This window comes from Lactuca virosa, chromosome 5 (genome assembly GCF_052849685.1).
Source record: "Lactuca virosa cultivar CGN04683 chromosome 5, Lactuca_virosa_CGN04683_v6, whole genome shotgun sequence".
Taxonomy (NCBI): domain Eukaryota; kingdom Viridiplantae; phylum Streptophyta; class Magnoliopsida; order Asterales; family Asteraceae; genus Lactuca; species Lactuca virosa.
The window spans coordinates 298,723,585-298,732,850 of record NC_136430.1 but is presented as its reverse complement, the minus strand read 5'-3'; positions in this window follow the sequence as shown (position 1 = coordinate 298,732,850).

Genomic DNA, 9,266 nt, shown 5'->3' with positions numbered 1-9,266 from the left:
AGTAAGGGTTAGAGTATCATCACATGAATACGCAGTCACAACATCGTCTGAACTCGTAATTCATAGTAAGGATTAGAGTATCATCACATGAATACGCAGTCATAACATCGCCTGAACTCGTAATTCATCACCTATAGGTTATAAGTCTGCTGGTGTTTCCACGGGGTTGTCTAGAATAGTCCGTGTTCGCCATCTATACTCTGGTAGATGACTACATCTCCACATTGACGGTCAAGGTTATGGTATCTTACATTCTACGTCACTGATTCATCATCACCTAATTATCATCACCTTCCTATCTTCACCTATCTCTCATCATTTTATTTCATCACACATACCAACTATTACATCTACCCATGTTATACCCAACAAATTTTGTAGATATAAAATACATATACAGTTTACATCATTTAAAACATGTATAAAATCGTTCATCCAGCATAGACAGCAAGTACTCGGATAAAATGCACACATAGCACGTAATTTATGTTAAATACTTCATATCTATGTGTAAGATGAAAGTAACTATGCACTCACTTGAAAAGGTGGTGACTCGGTACTCGGACAACACTTTGTTATCTCAAAACAATTTTCCCTTGACAAAACCTAGTATCAATACCACTAGGGTTTAGTCTAACGTTAACTGCGACTAATTAATAGTCTAGCTATTATTACTATTATATAAGCGTTAAGCAACACTATTATATAACTCATATTTATAGGCTTTAGGGGGGTTTTGGGGGCTAGAGAGAGAGTTTAGAGAGAGAGAGAAGAAGTTGGAATGGTGTGAAGAATGAGGGAACCCGGCACCTCTATTTATAGGCTGAAATCCTGCTCTACTCATCGAGTAGGTCATCCTACTCGTCGAGTCCATGCCACATGTCACCTTCTGGTGGCTTGCCTTGGGGAGAAAGCCTTGGCCCATATTCAGCCACGTCACCCCTTTTGCAGCAGCACCCTACCGATTTCTATACCCCGTAACTTTCGCATACAAGCTCCGTTTTCGACGTTCTTTTTTTCCACGCGTAGGTAAAAACAAGATCTACAACTTTCATTTAGACTTTGTCGGCTAATTCTCGACCGATCTTAAATTTAACAGTAGGAGGAGATTAGACTGTTAAATGACCACGAAGAATTCGTAACTCCTTCGTACGGACTCCGTTTTCGTCTGTCTTTTTACCGTTGAGTTCCTATTAATGAGATATTCAACTCTCATTAAGGTTGTGTAAGCCAAAAACCGCTCGAACTAAAATTCGAGTTTCGGGTCGTGCACTGCTATGCCGAATCTTAGAAAATTCATAACTTCCTCATACGAAGTCAGATTTGGGCGTTCTTTTTTGTATGTTCTCGGTTTAACGTATACTACAACTTTTGTTTAGATTGCTAAGGCTAAAAAGCCCCATATCGTAAATTCACTATTTACGTTTCCCGGTGCCGTGCCGGTTTTACCGTAAAACTTCGACGGGCCATAACTTCTTCGTTATAACTCAGATTTTGGCGTTCTTTATATGTACAAAACCCTTGAGAAATATTCTACAACTTGGTTAAGATTATTTATTCTAAATAATATTTTGTCAAAAAGTCGTTTTCGACCCCTATTATCTCTAAATTGACTAGCTCGGATCTACGGGCGTTACAAAGTAGTTCTATCTACCCATAATACGAAAGGAAGCTCTTCGACCCATCTTCCTTTCTTCTCATTCAACCTCTTCTTCAAGTTGTTTACTATAATTTTGTTGTTGGATTCCGCTTTGTCGTTGACTTGGGGGTGGAAATGAGTAGACAACACCATTTTGATTCCCCAACTTGTGAAAAAATTCCTCGTTCTTTTGCTTATGAATTGGGATTCATTGTCGCATATAATTTCAGCAGGGATCCCGAACTTGGTCAAGATGTTACGCTTGATAAAGGAGACTACCTCTTTGTCTCTTACTTGTACGTAGGCTTCAATTTCTATCCACTTTGAGAAATATTCAGTCATCACTAGCATGAATACTTTTTATCCAGGGGCTATTTGCAGTTTTCTTACTATATCTATCCCCCATTTCATGAATGGCCAATGGGAAATGATATGATGTAGAGGTTCTACATGTTGGTGTAGGATGTTGCTCTGTCTTTGACAAGAGTCCCACTTTTGTGCATGGAGGAATGAGTCTTTCTTCATTGTTGGCCAGTAGTACCCTGTTCTTATTGCTTTGGAACATAAGGATCTGCCCCAGTGTGGTTGCCACAGTCCCCTTCGTGGATGTCCTTCAGGACTTCTGCAGCTTCGTGATTTTCTAAACACCTGAGGTATGGTCCTGCCACAGATTTTTTATACAACTTACCTTGGATTATGACGAATCTTGAGGTCCTTGTTCTGAATGCTCTCTCGCTTTTCTCTTCCTTAGGGATCGTGCCATTTCGTAGGTATTCCATGATGGGTTAGATCCAGGATCCTGAAGTTAGGGAAGGATCATGGATGTTGGGATCCTGATGTTGGACCGTTGAGTTGGAATCTTCGATACCGGAAACGTCGGTAGTCTCCCCAAGGTCGTGGGAGTCTTTAAGATTCTTGGTGGGATCCTTGATTTCCAGGATTAATATGTGGATTACAGGGATCCTGGTTTCCGGCGGGATCCTTAAGGAAGATCCTGGATTGGCTAGAGCATCTGCTTCAACATTGTCTTCTCTATGAACCTGGTTTAGGCTGAATGTTTTGGAATTCTGAGGCTAGTTTCTTGAGAATTTGGAGATATAGAGCTAGCTTTTCTCCTTTCACTGCATATGATCCATTAAAATGGTTGGTTAGTAGTAAAGAAGCGACGAATACCTGAAGATCCTTGATTTGAATATCCTTGGCTAACTGTAGTCCCATGATCAGCGCCTCGTATTCTGCTTCGTTGTTGGTTGTGTCGAATTCACAACTGATTGCATAGGGTAGGATGTCCCCCTGTGGAAATTTTAGTATGATATCCAAGTCGGTTCCCCTTTGGTTTGATGCTCCATTTGTGAATAACGTCTATCTTCCCATATCCTGCTCTTCTAGAAGCTTTTTGGCTTCTATCTCAACTTCATCTCTTAGATCATCACTAAAGTCAGCCACAAAATCTACTAATTCTTGGGACTTTATGGCGGATCTAGGTTCATAATTTATATCATATGTGCTTAACTTCACAGACCATTTCACCATTCTTCCTGACATTTCTGGTTTTCTCATAACATTCTTGATTGGATAGTTAGTTCTTACAATTATATGGTGTGTTTCAAAATAATGTCTTAACTTAGTAGAAGTTGTTACCAATGCAGGTATGAGCTTTTCAAGATGAGAGTGCCTAGTCTTAGGATCCAGGAGACTTTTACTTACGTAGTATATGGGATGTTGGTTCCCATCGAGATCCTTGGCTAATACAACGTTTACTGCTCTTGAGGATACTGAGAGGTAAAGAAGGAGTGGTTCCCCATATAGTGGTTTCACTAATAGAGGTGGTGAGCTTAAATATTTTTTAAGCTCTTGAAAAGCATCTTCATGTTCCTGGGTCCACTTGAATATTTTGTTCTTCTTCAAGATGTCGTAGAAAGGCTTGCATCTTTCTGAGGATCTTGAGATGAACCTGTTTAGGGCTGCCACTCTTCCTGTTAATCTCTAAATATCCATTGTTGAGGTTAGTGATTTTAGATCAAGGATGGCCTTGATTTGTTCTAGGCTTGCTTCTATTCCTCTTTTGGTAACCATGTATCCCAGGAACTTTCCTGATCTCATCCTGAAGTGGCACTTGGAGGGATTCAGCTTCATGTTATATTGGTCTAGGATGTCAAAGGCTTCTTTGAGATCTTTGAGGTGATCCTTAGTTTTTTTTGGATTTGACCACCATGTCATCGATGTATACCTCCATCGTTTCCTACAGTTTCTCCTTGAACATCTTATTCACCAACCTTTGGTATGTTTCTCCTGCATTTTTAAGACCAACTGGCATGGCAGTGTAACAATAAATACATGTTGGGGTTATGAACGTTGTGTCCTCTTCGTCATAGGGTTCCATTTGGATCTGTTGGAATCCTGGTGATGCGTCCATGAACGTCAGTAATTCGTGACCCGCTGTTGCGTCTATCATGGAGTCGATGTGTGGTAAAGGGAAAGGATCCTTGGGACAGGCATTGTTAAGATCTGTATATTCCACACATACTCTCCATTTACCGTTCTTCTTTTGTACCACGACCACATTAGCTAGCCATCTTGGGAACTTCACTTCCTTGATCATGCCAATTTTGAGAAGTTTTTCCACTTCTTCTTGTATAACTTGGTTTCTTTCGGGTGCAAATTTTCTTCTCTTTTGGTGTATTGGCCTGAAAGATGGGCTAATATTAAGTTTATGGGTTATTATGGCTTTTTCAATACCTGTCATTTCCTCATGTCTCCATGAAAACGTTTTGCTTATGGCCTTGAAGAACTTTATGAGATCATGTTCGATTTGTTCAGTCATTGAGGATCCTATGAGAACTTTGGCTTCAGGATCCTCAAGGTTCAGGGGCACTTCTTTTTATGTTATGCTCTCTTGCTTCTAGTATGCCTCGTGCCCCTTGCCTTAATTGCTATGCTTGTTGTGGTATTGTTGAGGACTTCATCGAAGTCTTGTAGCATTCCTTGGATTCTTGTTGGTCTCCCATGATCTTCACTGTTCCCCATGGGGTGGGCATCTTTACGCATTGATGATAGGTCGATGGAACGACCTTCATTTCATGGATCCACGCTCTACCTAATATGACATTATAAGAAGATAATCTGTCAATCACACAAAAACGTTGTATAGAATTTACCCCTTCTATGTAGATTGGTAGCTTTATCTCGCTGATAGTGTGTTTAGTCTCTCCACTGAAGCCAATTAGTACTGAGGATCGTGCAACTATCTCAGTCTCCGGGATGTTCATCCTTTTTAATACATCCAGGAGTATGACTTTAACCGAGGATCCTCCATCGATGAGGATCCTTCTAACGAAGTGGTTGGCAATGTAAAGGGTAATCACTAGTCCGTCGTGGTGAGGATCCCGGACGTCCTGTCTATCTGCTTTGTCGAAGGTGATCTCTTTTTGGCTGGTGACCATCGTGTTCTTCCGTGGTCCATTTTCCTTCTCCGTTTTGGATACTTTGGTGTGTCTTTTTGCCATAGAGTAGGAGGTAGCACAAATGTAAGATCCTCCTGAGATCATATTGATCACCTTGGCGTCAGCCGGGGCGGGGGGGGGGGGGGAGGGGGTAGGGGGAGGGGGGATCCTAGTCTTTCGATGGTATTTTGAGGATCCTGGTCTTTTTCCTTGGATTTTTCCTTTCTTCTCCCGAGGATCTCTTTGAGATATCCTATGCCCAGGAGATAGCTGATTTCCTTTATGAGGGTTATGCAATCCTCCGTGATGTGACCAAAGTCCTCATTGTATACACATCATTTGGACCTGTCCTTCCAGGCGGTGGATTTTTCTCCTTTCCTTGGCCACCTAGCTTTGTCTCCAAGATTCTGCATGGCAAAGATTATACCTGAAATGTCCACAGGAAAACAATAGTAAAATTTTTTAGGGAAATCTTCTTCCTCCCCCTCATCTTCAAGGGCATTAACCATGTGATGGTCGGGTTTGGAGTAAGGCTTTGACTTATAGGATCTTTAGGCTGAGGAGTCGGCCTTCATATTGGGGTGATCATAAGAGCTTGGTGGGTTGCTCCTTTTTTGGATCTCCTTGTCTTCTTCGAGTCTGATGAATCTCAATGCCTTGCTCCTAACTTCGTCCATTCTCATGCATGGGGTCATTACGAGATCTTCATAGAAGGGAGAATCCTTCTTTAAGCCCATTTTGAAGGCTTCGACTGTGGTTGCCATATCAATGTTGGGGATACTCCGAGCTTCCCTGCCGAATTTGTTCACAAAAGTCCTAAGGGATTCCTTAGGATCCTGAACCACTCGATAGAGATCACTAGTGATCTTCTTGAATGTTCTGCTACAAGAATATTGACTAATAAATTAATCAAATGAGCGAATGATGTGATCGAATAAGGAGGAACGTTAAGGAGCCATTTTAGAGCGGATCACGTGAGGGTGGAGCCAAAGCCCTTGCACAGGCAGGCTTCTTTCAAGTGAGTGGGGATGGGAATACTCTCCATCCTCTCCCTATACTATGCCACGTGTTCCTCAGTATCTGTAGTTCCGTCGTAGGGCTTCATGGTGGTGGTGGAAGGTTTTTAGAGTAAATGGGAGGAATCGAGGAGGATGAGAGAGTCGATTGAGTAGACATGATTTTCTGAGAGATTTTGAACACCACGGCCCCACGGTGGGCGCCAAATTGTTTTGGTCAAAAAATAATTGAACTGAAATGGACCAAATTTTATGAGAGGGTGTGATGTTCAATATAAAGCAAATAAGTAAAGTGAATCAAAGCAACACAAATCGTTTACAAGGAAAGCCCTTGATCCTTGTTAGGATCTCCGACATAAAACCTTGGGAGGTGATAACGATCACCTGCCTTGATGTTTTTATTGATTGGAAATGAATTACAGAGAAAATGGAATGAGTCTGATTACAAGTGATAGTATTCTGCTAAGTTTCGTGTGTAGTGTGATGAATACAAGTGTTTTATATAGTCAAAACCTAATAACGAGAACCCCGAAAATATCGGGATCCTCCGAGATTACTTATAGTCGTTTGCTTGACTTGGTCCTCTGGGTCTTTTGCATGGTTGTGACAACTATACGTTGAGATTGTGACTTTGACTGGTTATTTCTACACAAGTGAGAAAGACAAAAGAACATATAGCCGTTATAAAAAATTAAAAATATTAGTCAGGATCCTATAGTATATTCGGGATCCTGGGGTTCGAGGATCCTGAGCCTTTGAGGATCCTTAGAAATGAGGATCTTAGAGTAGCTCCGGGATCCTGGTCCTAACACTACCCAAGGATTCCATGATCCTCCTGTAATGATTTCCAATAACAAGATCTTTGCTATGATGAAGATATTGGAACGAAAAGTCACTCAGGAACAGGAGGACAATAGGATGGTACTCAAGGAAATGGAGAGAATGAGGGCTGAGATCCACAAGCCCCAAGAAGCAGCACCCTCGATCTTGTAGCCCAAGATCCTGAACTTTGACAATACAAGATCCTCGTTAAATCGCCGCGAGATAGGATCCTCGACACCGGCCTCTGCTCCCGCTTGGGGTGCAACTCCAAAAGAGCAAGCTCATATGACCCAGGATCTTCGCGAAGCCTTCTTTACTCCCAATAATAAGGATCATGGTAACTACATCAATAATAATACTTTTACTACTAATTTTATGGATGTTGATGCAGGAATGAGTCCGATCATGGCCAAATAACTTCAACAGTTGCGATAGATGATCTCAAGCATACCCGGAGTAGTCCTGCCTATACCGGAAGTCTCCCCAACAAGCCACATGATCTCAATATTCACTCTTGCAATTTCTGACACTGAGGTCCCAAAGCGCTTCCAAAATCCCAGCATGAAGCCTTATGATGGGACCACAATCCTGAAGAACATGTGACACAATACAGGGAAAGAATGGTAATCATCCCCATTCCCACACACTTGTAGGAAGCTTGCTGAAAGACCCTAACTTTCATACTAAAGACATTATTACTCCAAGTCACTCCAAAACATGCTACATGCATATTCATAAATAATATTTTACATTGATAATTTGATTGATACAAACCGACTATTTAGACTATTACAAAGTGTTATATATCACATAACTACCCAGGATATTAAAGATTTATACATACATGAGTACTAAATACAAAAGTAATAGTTTTTTAACTATTCAAAATCTTCTAACAGTATATGACTATACTGGATGCTTATCACCTGCAATTGTTAAACACTGAGAGGGGTAAGCAGTGACGCTTAGCGAGTTCAATAACGCTTCGGCCCAAATGGAACAGATGACATACAATTTATGATTAAACATTTTGGTAGATTTCAGGCTTTCAGCCCTATCAAACCTTCTGCCAATGCCATAGGGGTAGAAGTCATTCTATTACGAGACATGCTCTACACAGCCAGAGGCTACATACCAATACCAATGTGAATCTAAGTCCTTTCACTGATCACATGGCCAAAGGTACAACTTTGCTATCAAAATAGCAGAAATAATAACACAAGATGATAACACGGAAAAGCACATAGCACATATAACACATAACATACAGTTGTTCCTATATATTGAACTCACCGGGAAATAACCGAAGGAATAAATGATAATTTGGGCAGCACTTCGGCTCTAAATATGACTTTCTGTGACGAAACCGGGGATTTTAGTTGAAAACCGGCCTTACTCGGGCAGAGTTTCGAGTTGAAAATATGATTTTCTCGGGAATTTCGGAGCGTCGGGACTTGCTTCGGGTGTCGGGGATGATATCGGGACTTCGGGGTTAAAAGTAGGCTAGAGAGGGATTTTAGAGTGAAAGGAATTGAAAAATGGCAACCAAAATACGCGCATCCTCGCATCCCTTTTATAGGGGTCCGAAGCACCTTACTATGCGGGGCGTAGTCTCGCTGTACGCGGGGTGTACGGGACACGCGTCCGATGATCCGAAGGAAGGGCACGTGGCTTGGACGTGTCCGCTACATGGCTATCATGTGAAGACCGCGCGACATGGTCAAACCGAGGCCCTGCCATGCGAACGCTGGGCGTAAGCCTCTACGCGGGGCGTAACTCCTCAGATAAGTCTCGAATTTTTATTTATTTTTATTTAAAAACTTCAAAAATTCATATCTTTTGCATACGAGCTCCGTTTTTGACGTTCTTTATATCCACGCGTAGGCGAAATTATGCTCTACAACTTTTATTTAGACTCCATCGGCTAATTTTGAGTTTATTTTTATTATTATATTTTTAACGGGCTGGGACAGGAAAAGTCCGTTAAAAATTCATAACTTCTTCATCCGACGTCTGTTTTCGTCTGTCTTTTTACCGTTGTACTAATATTATTGAGACCTTTGATTCTCGTTTAGGTTGCGTCGGCTAAAAATCACTCGATCTTTATTTCGAGGTTTTAGCTGTCTAGTGCTATTCTGAAACTTAGAAAAATCATAAATTCCTTACACGAAGTCAGATTTGGACGTTCTTTTTATGAAAATTCTCGGTTTAACGAATACTACGACTTTCGTTTAGATCACTAAAGCTAAAAAGTAGTTTATTGAAAACTCACTTTTTACGTCATACGGCATCATGCCGGTTCTGTCGCGAAACTTTAAGAAGCCATAACTTCTTCGTTATAACTCG